Below are 18,841 nucleotides of genomic sequence, written 5' to 3' on the forward strand. Positions count from 1 at the left end.
TCAGCTGCATGTGCACACTAAGAGGATATCATTTTCTTATCAAAATATAATCAAACAAGTTTTTGAAAGGGAGAACTTAAGGCCAATGGCTTTGCTACCAAGTATTCGAAAGACATCATAATACGTATACAGCTCCAACTAATAACCTACTAATCAGAAGTTATCACAGAACATTTCGTATCTTGTGCCAGAAGGTTCGTTACTCAACACTTGAACCCCCTAGAGCTCGCTTCATTGCACAAAAATGGGTAGAAAGCGGTGAAAATACAGGGTGGAGGAAGGCCACGCACGTAAAATCATTCTAACGAACAACAAGAATTGCCTGTTGTCATCTGAAGTTGCAGCAGTGTGCCTTACCTCTAGAAAGCTTGTCCCAAAGACATATCATCTGCCTCGGGGATTGGTAATGTGCGGTATAGTAGTCTACTAAGCATCCATATTGACAAAACTTCCAGCTGTGGGAATACTGGACGGCTGTGGTCTGGTTAAATTGTTCGACCCACATTCCCATACTCACATCCTCCATCTTGAAAAGCTGTAGATAAATAAAATAATGGAGTTGATCAATCTGAAGTGGTAGATGGGAAGAAAATAGATGTTTCTTTACAGTCATGAGACTAGGTAGAAAGAAAAAAAAGGGAATTAAAAAAATATACAATTTTATAACTAACCCTTAATTTTCGATCAGCATGTTGTGAGACAATAAACTTGGCAATATCACTGGAAATAACATATCCAGGTCCATTGGCATAGGGAGGATAAACTTCTTCCGGCCACTCCTGTTACATCAGAAAATAATCCTCAAGGAATGTGCAGAATTTAATTGAACTCTTGAAGCAATTAATTCCTAGGAATGTTTCAAATACAACAAAGTCGATAGTGAAAGAAAATTTTGGATTATAGACGTTATATCACGTATATGAGAAACCACAGCAACTAAAAATATCATTTTGCAGTTTCTTATGATTACACAACAAAAGTTAACAGTTTCAGAAATCAGAATTGAGATAGAACTTTGCGTTTCGTAATTGAGAAGTCCGAAATAAAATGAAGTAAATTTTTCCCTTATAAAATGACAAAAACACACTAAGGTAAATCACGAAAAAAGTCGGAAAAAATCTGTATATATATACATGCATACCTCATAAGTAACAGCCCACTTTCCATTTCTCAAAGGACGGTGCAGAAGGTTGAGATTGCCCATATAAAGTGGCTTTTTAGGAGAGATGCCATCAATCTGTTTCAAGACAGTATCGACCCTAACAAATGTGTCATCGTCACATTTTATGATGTAAGCAGCTGACACATTTTGCACCTGCATCAACAAATTCTGGAGATTTAGAATCACCTTTAAAAAAAATCAACCCAGAGAAACACATAAATCCATAAAAATGATATCTATGGACCACAAGCACATAAATCTATGATAATAAATTGCAGAAAATAACAGCAGGCCGGCCTTTCAGAGAAAGGACAGGGATGATACACCATGAACTCACCCCATATTCACAAATTGCAATAGTTTTAAGAACCACAAGTTCATAGCGATCCATAAATGGCAAAATTACAATATCACCAAAATAGGATGCTTCCTTCTTCAGAACTGCATTCACCTCCTTCCTTGGATTCTGCAAGTCATAACATAAATAAGTAGAGACAAAAAGAAGGAATACAAACAATGTGCACATTAATGGCTAGAAAAGAATGTGCTGCAAAGGACAGCTACTTAAGAACCAGAAAGAGTATAGAATAGGTGAAAGCCACACTGGCCAGGGCAACAGACATTCCAACACTTTTTTTTCCATAACCTCACATAGATATTTGTGAAACAAACTGAAATGATGATTCATAACAGTTAAATATTTCACAAGACCTTAAAATCTATAGAGTTCAATGACCTTACCAGTGCAACAAAGAATCGGACTACTACATTTAAAGCCTTGACATCTGAAGATTGCATCCAAGTTTTTCTAACCGCCATGCGTTCCGCAAAGTGATTGGTAGCAGAGAGAATCCCAATAAAAAGTTTAATAGATCTACTAGGAAAGGGAGAAGCTTTCCATTTTGGTGACATTTCCAAAGCTCTTTGGGGGGAGAAACTTGGATGAGAGGTGGGAAGAGAGGTTGCATAAACTGAATGGACATCCACGTCTCCTTTTATGGCCAGCCCTGTTGCATCTTCAAGTGAAAAACCCTGAAAATATAGTTTTTATGTAATCTTAGTGTGAGATTTACGAACTATGAAAGATACATTGATATAGTTATTGGAAAGCACAAAAGTCACCTTTTAACTAAAATTAATCAACATACCGTACGATACGCAAATGAAGTCACATGTCGACCCCAACATTGATATGATATCCATCAACGCCAGCACGAAGAGTCAGGATAAACAGTCTGCCCTCCACAAAAGGAAATGGCCAGGTAACTTCAGGCTTCTGTTCCCGTCCAATGAACCGTCTGAACCAAGAAGTTGTCTTGGACTCTTTCGAGTCTGCAACATCATTCCGGATCCATTTTTCACATCTTCGCTGTCCATCAACTGCCAAAATTATAGGTACTTGATAAATGTCCTTTGAAAATTTTCAAAACTCAAACGCATACAAATATGGAAGACATAAACTGAACAAAGTTGCAAAATTACAACATGAAAGCTCTCTCATCCACATACAAGATGCCAAACATGTAGCATGCCCTTCCTCTTCTTCTAGCATGTAACCACATTCGAACACAAGCACTACAAAGATTTTGCAAGCGGAAACAACTTCCGTATAGATTACCAGCTTACATGCCCTCCTCTACTACTACTAGTAAGCACTTTATAAGAAATACCGTTAAAAGCATTTAAGCAAAAATCATAAGTTTATCTAGATAATCACAGGCTATCGTCATTGATATATTATGGAAATTGAATCTAGTATGTAGACAAACATGATTCATAAATTTCTGTGAAGTTCTTGTTTCTTGACCATGTAGTCACAAATTTATTTATCCTCAAACACAAAATTAGCATAGCATGATTTATGTTCAAAGTGTTATGAACTTAATTGTACTTTTATCCGTCCAAATAAATGAAAACTTAAATTCAGTTTTAAAACGAAGAAGAAATAAGAAAACAAGACAAATACTGCAAACTGGTGATGCTTACCGAGCATGTCTTCATCATCCTTGGATGGCAAACCATCACATCTTTGAGCCGTACCCCATTGCATTCTGTAGCATGTGTTGTGCTCAATGACTGGCTTGTGACTCCAATCTCCTTTCAGTCTAGGATTCAAATGTAAAATCTTAGGCGGAGCTTCCCCATCCACAGACTGCAACCCTTGCAATTCAACCATAAACTGTGAAACCATCACTAGGCCATTGCCATTCCTCAACTTTACAAGCTGGGGTACGTACTCCTGATGAGCATAACGAGGAGTACCAACAATTGTAATTGAAGATCCCGCTTTGAGACCACATGGAAGGAACATTAGCCTGTCTCCACTTGCCAAATCTTCTCCATTTACAGATAACCATGAAGGACACGACTCGGGCTTCCCATCAAACAAAGAATTCCGTTCAATCTCCTTTCCATCAAAGTTATCCACATCTTCCCATGCTTTCAATCCCAAAGTCCAAGCCTCTTCCGCCATTCTCTCAAGCACCGACAATTCACTAGTTTTATTCATTCGCCGCAAAATCTCACCCGTTATTCGACCATATGGATGCTGAAGCGGCTTAATGGGATTTACTCCACCTCTTCCTTCCTCCAAGGGTTCCTCAGTAGGCCTCGTAGGAGCATCCTGGATTAGCTTATCCTCTAATTGCCGGTGGAACGTATCTTTATACACAGCATTAACCAAGGGTTTACCCAAATCTGCATCATTAACATCCCCGACAACCTTCCCATTCAATCCATCATAGTTATCATCTCCACTCAAAACGGATGTTATCTCCAAGAAATATGGAAGCTTAAAAGCTATGAAGATTAAGTATAACCCTCCTAAACCTAACAACAAATGAGACAACTTGAACCTCCTGACAGTAGGAATTTCACTTTTTACCCTCTTCATCATACAATACTCAACAAGCTAAACCACGAAATAAGCTTCATCAAATTCGAGATCCACTAATTTCTTTAAACATACAAAAGAAGCATCAAAACAGAAAGAAAAATCTGGATTCACCCAAGCCTTCAAATTTGCACCTTTACAACCCTACCAACTGAGATCAATAAAGCCCTAATTTTTTTCCCCAAAGAAAGAAGCGAAGAAAATCCAAACCTTGTTCCTCCAAATCTGGCAATGTCGCAATGAAACAAGGTTTGGGAACCGAAATTTGATCCTTTTCAGCGACGTAGAAGCCTAGCTCCTCAACATTTCGCCGGCATTCTTGATATGAGGATGGATCTCGAGAAGCGGGGGCCGAACTTCAGAGATTATTGTATGGGAAAATGCAACATTCTGAGTTTCTGAATTAATATGACTTGAAAGGACCAAAACAGACGAAAGAGAGACGGGTACGGACCGAATTCTTTAACGCGTGCAATGCGTAAAATGGGAAACTGTAAGTCTGTTAAGGGAGAATAAGTCAAAGTTGAAGGACTTAACTGTAAAAACAAATTTTAATCTGTTGGAGTGGTAGTGGATGGCATGTAATGTGGTACAGAATGGTCACATTCTCCTTATTATTTATTTATTTTGTTTTATTTTAATTCATTAGCGTAAATGTTTTATTAAAATCATTTAAAAAATATAAAGTATAATTTAAATTTTATTTATTGAAATTTTTATATAATAATAAAGTATTGATACATCAAATACACTGTATTTAAACCTTTACTCTAAATTTAAATAAAGGTGTGAAATATAAAATTTTATATGAATATAATAAAATTAAATTTTAAAAATAAAAAGTTACCAATTGAATTAAATTCGACTGATAATTATTATTATTTATAAGCATAATAATTAAAAAGATCAAGTTATCTAATTGAAATAAAACTAATAAGTGATAGATTTTTATAAAAAAAATGATTTTTCATAGCAACTACTAGTTATCCATTAAATTGATATTTTCTGTTTAATTAAAATTTTAATTCAACTGATTATTGAAAGGTAACATTAGTATTATATAATAAATTAAAAAAATAAGTTTATATATTAATTTAATTAAAAATACAAATTAATTTGAAAAAATATTAATTTTTATTTACATTTTGGTCAAAAGACTTACGATTCCATTTGAACCCTAAAATTTTGTTTTAACTTCGTCGTGTGTTTATCTAAGTTTATGGCCCACGTGCTCGATAAGGCTTAGAGCTGATTGAATCCAATAGCCAATTCATGGATAACTCTTGGGCTAAAGAAATAGAGCTTGAAATATTCATGTCTAATTTATTAGTTAATTGATTGTTGTAAAAGTATATAATTAAAGTATCTTTTAAATTTAACTTTTTTTTGTTCCCAACGTTAAAATTTAAATCGGATTATTTTATTTTAAAAAGTTGACATTTTATCTTATTAAATCAACTGATAATTAATAATGTTATGATATTTTATCTTATTTTTATTCCCAACGTTAAAATTTAAAATTTATGAAGTTCGAGTTGAATTGTTTTATGTTATTCGAGTTTTTACTTAAATTTAACAGTAAATATTTATAATGTTATGATATGATGCATATATATTTTTTTGGTATATGTCACCCAAAACATTATCAAGAAATAGATCCTATGATTTGTTGGTCTATGTCTTGCCCCCCCCCCCGAGAGTATTATTGTTGTTGTTTGTTAATTTAATCATTGATTAATGATGCTTTAAAGTTTCAACGTCAGTTGCTGAGATGTTGTGATTGGACATAACATTAAACATGATTAAACACGCAAAGAGGTTCTAAACACAGAGATAATGTATATTTTGTTGGCTCTCCATTAGTAGTCTAATTTTGTTTTTTCGTTGATCAACTTTTCTTATGCATATTAATTGAAGATTACAACACACTTTACGTTCAATGTTTGAAAATAGTCACAGTGATTAGGACCAACCATTTTTTGTCTTAATTATGCCAGTCTAATGCTTCACTAAGTTCCAACTTTGGCCATTACATAAGGCATATATGTAGCTAATGTTGAATGCATTGATAGCACTGTTGTCATAGTAAGATTAAATCGATTTAATTAAAATAAAATTAAAAACTGGTCCAGTTTTTATAATATCAATTATGTATTTATCTCATATAAATACCTAAAGTATGTTATATTTTTATCCAAACACCTAAAATATTTTTTTGATCAAAATAAGTATCTAAAGTTTTCACTTTGTTCAAAAGAGGTACCTAAATTATTCAATTTTTGTATCCAAGTTTTAAAAGTTTGACACGTTACATTAATGAAATAATACTTTAAGTACTAAATAAAAATATAATATAATTTAGGTACTTATTTTAACCAAAGAAAATATTTTAGATATATATTTTGACTTAAAAAAATTATACTTTAGATACTTATTTATGATGTAAATCTATTAATTAATAATGTATAATTTTATATACTATCATCGAATCAAATTACTTTTTTAATAGTTTAGGGGATTACAAGATGTATCTATTCAGAATATCTCATAGTCATTGATAATGTAAACACTCCCACAGACACAACTGCTTGAACCCATAAACTTTAGAGATAATAATATTTCCTATGACTACCGAGGCCACTTGATAAATTAGCGAATTAAGTAATAATTCAATATAGTTTCGTTAAAAAATTATATCTTATAATACATTAAATATTAATCAATATATGTTAATGGGTGTTTATTGGGTTAGGCATCTCAATTTTCTTAACTAATACTCCAAATTATATGCTTTTGTACGATATAAAGCCAAAAGGTTTATTTACTGTGAAGGTAAAACAACCTTAAAATAGCACAGTTGAGAAAAGCAGAGGTACTTGGCAACCTTAAAAAGCAACTAGTTCTCACTGTTAACAACCTTGAATTTATTTGTTTCTTTACGTCTGCCTGCCTATCTAGCTGTTAGGGGATTCTAACTCAAAGGAAAGCATGTTATAAAATGGCTGGCAGGAATGCTCCAAATAATGAAAACATGTCATTAATAATTTTTTTTCTGAACCATGTACATACATAGCGGTGGAGTTTGTTCAAGGGCGTTAAATTTAGAAATTTTATTAAAAAAATATAGTAAATGGAAATAAATATTGGTGTCACTTCGTGCGTAAAGGTGTCGATATAAATTAAATTATATCAGTAATTAAAAAAATTATTATTATCTCTTGAGATTCAAGTTCATGCATCACGCATACATGAGTTATGAGCGTTTATTATTAAATAATTAAAAGGTTTTGAACAAATATTAACTTATATTTATCTCAAACTAACAAAAAAATCTCAATATTTTTTAAATATGTTAATTTTATTTTTTTTAATAATTTATATTTAATTTATAAAAATAAAAATTTCATTTTTGTACTCCATCAGTGAATATATAACATTATGTTGTATTTATGTTTAATATAAAAAGAAGTGATTAAACAAATGCTTAATATTTACTCTGTTACACTTTTAGTTACATACTGTTAAAAAAATCGCTAAGTGAAACATGTCACGTTTTCATTTTTTTATTTTTTCTAAAAAATATTATTTAAAAATATTTTTTAAAAATTCTAAACGTGAAACGTGTCACTTAACATGTTTTTATAACGGTATGTGCTTAAAGGCTAAAAGTATAACGGAAAAAACTAGGCAAATATTTTTAACAAAAAATTATTTAGGCACAAAAAATAAATTTTAAGTAGAATTTAGACGCTTATTTTTATATTAAACATTTTATTTATATTTTTATCATTCATAATTAAAATTTTAACAAAAAAATATTAAATATATTGATATGATAATAATTTTAGTACTGAAACTTATGCATTGTACTAATTAAATCTTAATTTAAAATAAGTCATCAAATATTTATAACAAATCACTAATTTTCCATTTTCCTTCCTATGCAACAAGCCTTCTCTCCCCTTATTTTAGGCCTTACCTATTATGTATTATATCCTCTCCAACAATCTATCGTTTTAGAAAATAACTAAATGATCAAAATAAAAATATAAAAATAAATATTGTATATACTAAAAATACAATTTATTTATTAATTTATCATATTTGTTCATGGTCTTGAAACCGGAATAATATGGTACGTCGATACATATACGTACGTGATATTGAAAAAATTGTTGGTAAATAATAAAGGAGTCGAAAAAAACTTACTATAAGAGTTGGGTATGTTTAAATAAAGACAGTCAAATATAAGGTTAAGAAAAAAATATTTTCGGAAATATTAATATTTTTTAATATTTTTGGTAGAACTACATAAAATATTATTTTTTTCTATCAAAAATATTAATATCATATGCTATCTAAAATATTATTTTTATATTAAAAATATTAATGTATGAAATATTCATATTAAAAAACGAAATTAACATTTTCGATAAAAATAACATTTTAAATAACCTCTACTTAAAATATTAAAAAATATTTACATCTATGGTAACGTTTTTTTTTTTTTTACATTATATTAAGATATTGTACACCAGAACTATCCGTAAGAGTTTAGTGGAGCCGAACCGGACAATTATAGCGACGTCAATTTAGGTTAGGGCAGGTGGGGACCACTACATCTATGAGGTAAAATGGATGGACCCCACAAATCTAACTGGTGAGCTGTTGCTTTTTCGACATCTTTTCCAATTTCTCTCTCGTTCATTTTCCACGAAAAAGGAAGTGAGAGGAAAATATGAATAAACGTCCATTTTTATTGGCAATATTTAAACAATGTGAATACATGTATTTTTCATTAGTTAAATAATATTTTTGATTTGATATATTGAAAATTTTAAAAAATATGAATAATTCAAGGCAAAATATATTCAGAAAATTATATAAATCGTTAAAAAATGGCTTAAATACAAAATAAGTACACAAACTATACTGATTTTCTTGAATAAGTGCCTAAAGTTACAAAACGTTATAACTTTAGGTGTTCGGGCCGTCAATGGTGTTAATTTCTCCCGTTAAGTGATATGTATCACAATCTCATAATTTTTAAAAAAATATTTAAAAATTTTAAAAAAATAAACTATATATATTTAAAAACATAAAATTCTGAAATAACATCAAAACTTTGAAAACTTTAATTTAAAACCCTAAACCTACATCGATCATCACCCTATATCGTCGACGAAGCTCCACACATCTTCACCTCCACTGACAATCAAAAACCCTATGAAATTATGACCGATAAACGGTAAATCGACGTTTTATACTCAGCAAACCCTGGGATGAAAATCGTGATCCCATATACTTTTGATTGCCAACTGACGACAACTACTGCGCATATGATTAGGATGATGACATGGAATACGTCAGTGGCTATGGTCGTGGCCAAAAATGGTGTTGTCGACAAGTTAAAGTTAGGATTTGGGGATTTTAAAGATTTTAGGGGGTTTCTTTATAATTCAAGAGAATTTTGTGTTTTATATAAATATAATAATATTTTAAATATATTTTAATAAATGTATTTCAAAAGCATCATATTGTGACACGTTTTACTTAACGGAAAAATTAATGACATTGACGGTCCAAACACCTAAATTAATAACGTTTGTAACGTTAAACACCGAAATAAGTGAAAAAAATACTTTAAGCATCTACTCGTGAAAACGGTATAATTTGAACACTTGTTTTATATTAAGCCTTAAAAATACAAAAGTTGTTGTGAATTTGATAATATTTTGTGTAATTAGAAAGTCATATAAAATACTACTGATGATATAAAGATTTATATATATTTTTTGCAATAATTTATGCAATTTCATCTACTCCAAACTCTACTAATCTATATGATTTAATAACATTGTGAGTAATTTTTCAATTACACAAAAAATTATCAAAATCGTAATAATTTGTATAACTTTTATAACAAAATCTGTAATTTTAGACACTCTTAAAGTAAATTTTCCTTAAATTAATTATCTTACCTAGAACTAGTGTATTCATGTGCATGGAATTTACGTAGGTTTACAGAAGACGGTGTTGACTGTTGAGTCATAATTGAACCATAAAATATCTTAGCCAATATTTTAATATATATATATATATATATATATTAATAATTAATGAAATTCAACACATAGCCGACGTTCTTGATATCTGGATACCTTTTTCTATATTAAATAGGGATTAGAAACCGAGGGGTCCGTGTGGATTTTTTTTTTTCATTCTCATATCCTTTAAATATTTTTATATTTATCATTTACCCGCTATCTATGATGAATATAATTTTTAAACCTACATCTGCTTATGTAAGTATATTTTTAAATACACTTTCATACCCACTACTCAATTGGTTTTCCATCATTCATCTTGTATTCGTTTGTACCCATTTATATTTATCTGACAGCAACCTCACAAATTATATAAGCGACATTCTTTAATTCTAAAAAAATTTATATCTTAACATTTGGTTAAATTACAAGTCATGTCATATAACATCTTAAGATTTGCAAATGGTCTTTAAATTATACCTAAATTCATAACGATCCAAAATTTATATGATGAGTAGTTAGTGAACGAGCAGATTTTACGAAATTATACTCATATGTCATCCTAATATTAAATATTATTTTGAACATGATATAGCTATTTAATATAAAAATATAAAATGAAATACAAGTATCATAATGATTAATATATTGACATTAATATGTTAGATAAACTATTATATATACAAGTTTAAATTATTTTTTATTGCATGTCACCCTCTTAATATTGATGATATAATAGTTCTTCTATCATTTAATGAAATATTACCATTTATACTTATTAACTTTTGTAGTATAATTATGAATTTAATCTTTGTACTTTATGGAAAATGAGAAGATAGTTCATTCACTTTAACTTATTAAAATTAAATTGTATTATATTTTTATGAAATCTGAGAATCTGGTCTAATTACATAAGATGTTATACTTTTTGAAATTTCATAAAATATGAAATCAAATTGAGAAAAATTAGAGTAGAGATTAATGCTTAGTTTTTATAAATTAAAATGCTGAAATTCATTATTATCCCCATTTTTGGTCAAATTTGCATAGCACCCACTATATAGTTCACAAATTATGGATTTAGCTCATGTACTCTAATTTGGTCAAGGAGAGATGCATAAGGGGCAATACTTAATAGTGGTAGATTCAAAAATATTTTATAGGATGAATATTTATATATATTAACAATATAATTTTTATACGAGATAAATAGAAATAAAAATTTAATGTGAGTACAATCAATAAAATATATAATTAATTAAAGAAAAATTCAAATTCTAGAATGAGAACTTGTCTACATAAGGCGTGGATCAGATATGCGACAAGTAGGGGACATACTCCTGAGGGATATAATTCCATTTTAGCCCCTTCACATTTCAAATTATAAAAGCTAAAGTAATGGCAAATTTTCCCATTGGCCCTCGAAAATGATAAAAACATCAGTTTAGTTATATTAAAAAAACTCATACAATTAAAAGCCCAATCAATGATAAAATTACGTTTTTGTCATTTGAAAATTTATAATTTGACTTTCCCCATAACAACGTTTTGGATTTTCCCTTGAATTTGGTACTTTTTTTAGTCCATATACTTTTCAAAATTTTAAGTTTTGATCATTCTATTGTCAGTCCTTGCATTATATGTAAGTTGTAGTTTTAGTTACTAGTCTCCAGTTTGATCATTTTAAGTCCAATAAATTTAGTTATTCTATTCATGTATAGTTTGGATCGTGACTAAAATTTTAAATTCTAAATTGTACATAGATTAAAATTAATTAAATTAGAGTTCAAAGATCAAAACCTCAAATTATGCAATAGTACAAGGACGAATGACGAAACTTGACCTACTTTTCACATAGTTTTTCTAACAATCTGATACAATATTTATACAGCCCATAGCCCTTCGTGCCCATGAATTAAAGGATATTAAATACTTAGACATGTTCAACCTCGTATCCCTTATATATTATAATCATTCTATTATCAGTTAAACTAATCACATTAACTAATACAAGCCTTTTCAAATCAATATATTCTTTTAAAGAGACTTACAAATAATTAATTTCATGCATGATCCAAATCCAAGCCAAAACATGGGTGTCGATGCTCATGTTTCAACCATCATTCTACGAGTTGAAAAATCTTTTCAAAACTTTCAATCATCATTCGAGATCGTTCATTTTCTTTTTCCTCTTTTAACATTTTGTGTACGAGATGATGAGTCATAAGATGTGGACTCAACTCTTTTACGTATACATATGAAAATGTTTACATAATTCCGATTAATAAAATATTTAATTATTTTTTAATCTTATTTAAAGGGAGTTTTACTAGACCAATTATGCTCCGAAGGACATTTTAACCCTAGCTCAACTCTTCGATACTTGTTGGCATTTTTTTCCGCATTATCCATTCCTATTCACCTTTCAAGTTTTTTTTTTACTAAACAATTAGGTCTGATATAGATTCTATTAATATACAAATTAAACAATTAAAATGACGAATAAGATAATGCATCCTTCAATCATCTTCAAATGAATCCATATTAAAAATGGAAAGATAAATACTTATTATTTTTATATATAATTAAGGTGTGTGGTTCCACGTTATTGGAGTTGTCTAATGGCCCCTTCAAAGAGGAGTAAATTTAATCTTCATTCTGACTTCCAGTGGACCTTATCTCGAATTTCATTCTCAGTCGTGAGAAGGATCTTGAAACCCTAAAAAATAATTAATGGTTTATGAAGCCGAGCACGTTTCAGGCTTCACCATCATGGATTCTTTAACCATGAAACCCTACAAAAATGGGTTTCCAATCTAAATTTTATTGTTGTTTAAATCTCGTCACATGTAAATTGTACTTCTAAATATTAATTCAATCGTATGTTATTTATGATATAGTTAACTTACACTTCACTTAATTTCAGCCTGCGATTTTATTATCTTTGGGTTCTCTTATTATGCTGATATTTAAGTGACATAGTCAAAATAATCAAAATTAGTTGACCATAGTGGGATTTAATCAGTGGCGGATCCAGAAATTTAAGAATGGATGTTTAAAATTTTAATTTTCTTTTCTTAAAAATAATGAGTATGCAAAAATTGTAATTTTTTTCCTTTTTGCCTTAACACATTAAGCTAAATTTAACCACTTTTCCAAATAGATGCACTTAGCCCTTATGGGGGCTTAGTGTATCCGCCACTGGATTTAATTATGATATCCCAATAAGCTTAAGTGATTATAAATACTAATATATTTACACCTTTTAGTCATTGATAATAAATATACATTTTACAGATGTAATTTTTTGAATTTAATTTTTTTAGAATTATTATTTTCTTTTATTATTAAAATCAAATTATCATTTTACATAATTTTAAAGGCATCCTTATGCATGAAATGAAAACAAAACGATTCAACCAAGAAAAATAATATAAAAGAAAACGGGAAAAAATAATTGAAACAAATAAGAAGATGACGAGGAAAAGATTGACAATGTTGTTTCATTTTCATCCTCTTGTTTTTATTTTTTTTAAATATGCCCCACCTTATTTCATTTTCAAGTCGGTGAATATTACAATTTCTGCCACTTTTTCCCTCAACTCTTTTTATATTATTATCTTTTGACATAAAAAATGGGTATAGAGTACAATTAGTCATTAAATCGTGTTAAACTGATACATTAATTTGAGTATTGAAAATTTAAAAATTATAATAAAATAATTGTAAAAGATATTTTGTAACAGTTTATGACTAATAATAATTTTGTAGCTTATGAAACTTTACGTGACTAAATTCCAGCATAGGTTAGTGACTATTTTTTAATTTACCCATACAAATTATGAAGGTTGAGTTTCCATCACAATTCATTCGGGTCCCGCATCCTTTTTCACCGTATCAATGGTCAGGATTCGTCCTTTAACAGATGATTTTATTTTCTTCATGGTACGTAGATTACACATTGTCCGTATCTAATAACTAAAGATCAGTATATATGACGTCATTTTCAATCTGGTTTATTATTATCTTTCCTTATTAATTTTTTATTTATTTTGTGACATTATGATATTGTGTTATGTGATCAATCTTATAGTATCATCTAATTAAAATAACTAAAAATTTAAAAAGCTTCTATATTAAATTGTCAAATTTAAGGATTAAGATGGACAAAAAAATTAGGGACCAACTTAAAAAAGTTATTAAATTTATGAACTAAACGCTTCATTATCCATACAGTAAGAATATAATTAGGTTTATAAAAGATATAGATAATTTTAACAAAATAATACATGAAAACATATAAATCAAATATTTTGAACTCATAACATGGCTTATTTTTTTTTCTTAAAATGAAAACATAAAAGTATTTTCTTAGAAGATAAACTAATTTAAAAATAAAAATGTACTTTTTTATGTTCCAACTGAATGGGACCCCATGGAATGATGTAATGAGGCATCGAATTTAAATTTCATGGACCAAATTATAATTTCCGAAACAATTTTAACTCAAATATTGCATTTTCATGGATCGGGTGGACCTAACCATTAAACTACCCAAAAGTTTCTCTAAATTCTTACTACGTATTATATCATTTAACACATCGAGTAATTCAAAACCATCCATTTTGTATGTAATCTATGCACCACTTGCTTTTGTATTTGTTTCGAGAGAGAGAGAGAGAGAGAGAGGGGGGTAATGTAAATTTTTAATGGGTATAATATGTGTTTAGTACATAAATTATTAATTTTGATATGTTTTAGTATCTAAACTTTTAATTTTTTTCAAAATCATTCTTAACGTTTAGTTTTTGTTTCATTCTAGTATCCGTTAAAAACTTAACGTTAAGTTTTGAAAAAATTAAAAGTTTAGGTTTTTAAATATACCAAAATTGATAGTTTAGGTACTAAATGCGTTATTTTTTTAACAATGAATATTAAAATAAGAACTAAATATTAGGTATGATTTAAAAAAAATAAAAAATTATGTATTAAAATGAACCAAAACTGATAGTTTGAATACTAAACGAGTAATTTACCTTTTTTAGATATTTAAATAAATACAAACAAATGGTTGAGTAAAATAATTCAATTTTTGACATTGTTATATATATATTTTATTTTAATATTAGGTCACGTGAAATGAAAAATATTCAAAAAACCTATCATATACGTAAAAACATATCATATAAAATACATCTTTTAATGTGTTAAACAAAAAAAATCCTAAATTCGTTCACTTTTTACTTTAAGCCTTAAATTATTTTATACAACTACTTTAAGTACATAAAAGGTTCTTTTTTTCAAAATAAATCTATAAATTATTATTTTCTTTATTTAAGCCATTAAATTATTTTTTAATTAAAATAAGCCTTTAAACTATAATATACAATTACTTTAAGTACTTAAATTACATTTTGTCATAATAAATTTTATACGACATGTTAATTTTTATTAATTGGATTTTTAACTTAAAAATGTAAAATTTAAAATAATTACATATAATAATTTGAAATTGTATTTTATCTATAAAAAAATTTAAGATCTTGAAACAAGAAAATATATAATTGTATTAATAAAAATATGCCATTTTAACAAAATAATTAATCTCATAAAAGAACGATTTCGAAATTATTCTCATAAATATAATGGTGGAAAAAGAAAAGTAATGGCGGTCGTATGCTCATTGATTAGTGGAGCAAAGCAATTATGGGAAAAAAGAGAGGGAAAGGGGAAGAAAGCAAACAACAATGGCAAAGAGCAGAGAATAGTACAAGTAGTCAGCAGCAACACGAAACTCTCTCTCTCTCTCTCTCCAAGAACAGCCTCCCCCCATTCCCTTAAATACAAATAAAAAAACTTTCCCCTACTCCTCAACCGTAGTCCAATGTATAACATATGTTCTACTGTATCAAAAGCATCTATAAATAATTTCAGTGACCGAAAATGTCTTATAATATATGATTTTAACTATTTTTTTTTATTTGCGAAAATGACTAACAAATTCGCAACGCGAACTCCAATTTCGTAACATAGTTTCCAAATTCGCAACACTGAATTTTAAATTCGTAATTTGATTTCTGAATTCGCAACTCGATTTTCGAATTCGCAACACGAATTTTAATTTCGCAACACAAATGTTTTTGGTATATAACTACGTAGCAACAACAACTCAAAACCTAAATCCCTAAATCGTAACTCATTCCATCTCCATCTATCACTCTCTCCGGCGACATCCGTTCCTATATCCAACGACATCCTTCCCCATCTCTAATTTGTTTACATAATTTTATTTCTATATAATTTTTCAATGATTTCTCTCCCAAATTATCAACTATCAACTTAATAAAGGTATGTTTTTCTCTAAGTTAGTGATGATATGTAGTTTATAACTCGTTTGTTTAGTAAATTAATTTACAATTTGTAGAATGAAATCATCTAATGTTGATCATGTTTGGATAGATTTGTGTTTTGGAGGGTCATGGGAGAATGTTCATGGTGTTTTACAATATATGCTTTTACCCATGAATTTTCAACTAAAATTGTCATTAAAAAAGTTAACTTATAAAACTCTAATGTTACATGTTGCAAAGAAATTGAATTTAGAGCCTCTAAGTGGATTTAGACTATCTTATCAGAGAAAATGTAAAGTTTATTTATTAACCGACAATAAAGATGTTGAACGATCCATTGCTTACATTAGTGTTTTCACAAGAAGATGATGTTACATTGCATGTTGTTGAACCTAGAAGTAGTGAAGTTGAGTCAGTAGCGGGTAATAATCAACTAAGTTCTTCAACCCCAGTTTATGGTGCTCACAATGTACAACGTTGTTATCAACCTCAAAATTTAATAGTTTCACCATAATTTCATCATCAAGAAAATTTTGTTTCACCACATTTCCAATACCAAACACAATCTCAAAACCCACAACATTTTCCTAATCCCAATCCCAATCAACTTTCAGCACCAAATTCTGGTTTTCGTATTGACCAGTTAGACGATTATGAGGCAACAAAAAAAATTGTGAGTACTAGTCAGTATTCGAAATTTGATCTTGGTCAATACCCGGACTTTGATCTTGGTCAATACTCGAATTTTGATGATGTTTCAGAAGAATAAACAGACCCTGCGTGTAATGATTTTGATATTGGTCAATACCCAAATTTTGATGATGAAACAGCCGCTGCCGAGGAAGATGTTGTTGATAATAATGAGGAGGAAGTTACGACTGTGAATGAACATGTTGAACATCCATTTTGTAATTCATATAACCCTGAAGAAGAAAAAGAAGAAGAAGAAGTCCCCGAAGAAAAGAAAAAGGAAGAAAATGCCACGGGAGTATAACTAGAACATGCCAGAATTACTTCAGATACCGGAAGAAGAGTTGGTAAAGATAGCAGTTGATTGTTACACAAAAGTTATTCGTATCAAGAAAGATGATTTTTTTGATACAAAAGAAGACTTGAAGATAGATTTGTATACGAAATGTTTGGAAGATGGCTATCAACTAAAAGTTAACAAATCAAGCAAAGATCGTTTCGAAACAAAGTGTATGATTGACAAAAACTGTACGTGGCATATGATTGCAAAGAGGATAAAAGATTGCGAAATGTTTCAAGTTAGGATTTTTATTGATAAATATACATGTTCAATAACCCAAGTTTTTCCTCACCATAGACAGGCAAACAAAAAGGTGTTGGGTGATTTTCTGGCTGAGTTAATGTTTTTGAATGACAGGGTATATCGGGGACATGAAATTATGACTGACATGAATGCTCAGTTCAAGATTAGTATCTCATATTCTCAAGCTTGGAGAGCCAAATGTTATGCATTGGAATTGTTGAGGGTCTCCAGAAGCATCGTTTGCCCAATTGCCAGTTTATTGTCACAATTTAAAGCTGAAAAATCATGGGTCGGTAACTCATATCAAAACAGATAGAGATGGACACTTTGATTTGTTGTTTATCGCCATTGGTGCTGCAGTTAGTAAATCAATATAATTTTGTTGACTCATTTTTGTTAGTTACATCATTTCACATTTAAATGATTATATTTATTGTGTATATTATTTTGTAGATTCGTTCGTTTATTACTTGTATGCACCCAGTTATTATAGTTGATAGAGCACATTTGAAAGGTCGATACCTTGGAGTAAACTTATTAGCAGTAGCCATGGATGCTAACAATGAGATACTGCTAATAGCTTATAGGGTTGGTAAATCTGAAACCTCTTATTCATATACATGGTTTATGGGGCATCTTAGGGATTGCATAGGTCATATTAGCAATCTAACATTCATATCCGATAGGGTAAACTCAATTGACAACGATGTTAGAACGTGTTTCCCATATGCTTTTCATGGACTTTGTGGTGTTCATTTGTACAGAAATCTAAAATCAAGGTCTGCTAGTATAAAAAATCATAAATGGATATACTGGAAGGCTGTAAAAGCTTATTGGGAAGTTGATTTTAATAAGCATATAAATTGTTTAAGACGTGTTTTGCCTCAATGTGCTCAAACACTAGAAGATGTCGGGTTTGAAAGATGGTCAAGAGTACATCAACTTGGAGCAAGATATGGTTTCATGACGTCTAATAGTACAGAATCAATCAATGCTCTAAGTCGTCATTCCCAAAAATTGCCCATTACTATGTTAATGGAGTTTTTTCGAGCCTCTATTCAACAGTGATACTACAAGAAAAGAAACCATGCAGATATTATTTCTTTAAATTCGTAA

General features: G+C 29.5%; 1 pseudogene; it reads right to left on the reverse strand.

Annotated features, from left to right (window-relative positions):
* Window positions 1–11: 11 nt before the first annotated feature.
* LOC120169984 lies at window positions 12–17,403 on the reverse strand (annotated as a pseudogene).
* Window positions 17,404–18,841: the final 1,438 nt, after the last annotated feature.

Source organism: Hibiscus syriacus, unplaced genomic scaffold (assembly GCF_006381635.1).
Source record: "Hibiscus syriacus cultivar Baekdansim isolate YM2019G1 unplaced genomic scaffold, ASM638163v2 tig00111769_pilon, whole genome shotgun sequence".
Lineage (NCBI taxonomy): Eukaryota > Viridiplantae > Streptophyta > Magnoliopsida > Malvales > Malvaceae > Hibiscus > Hibiscus syriacus.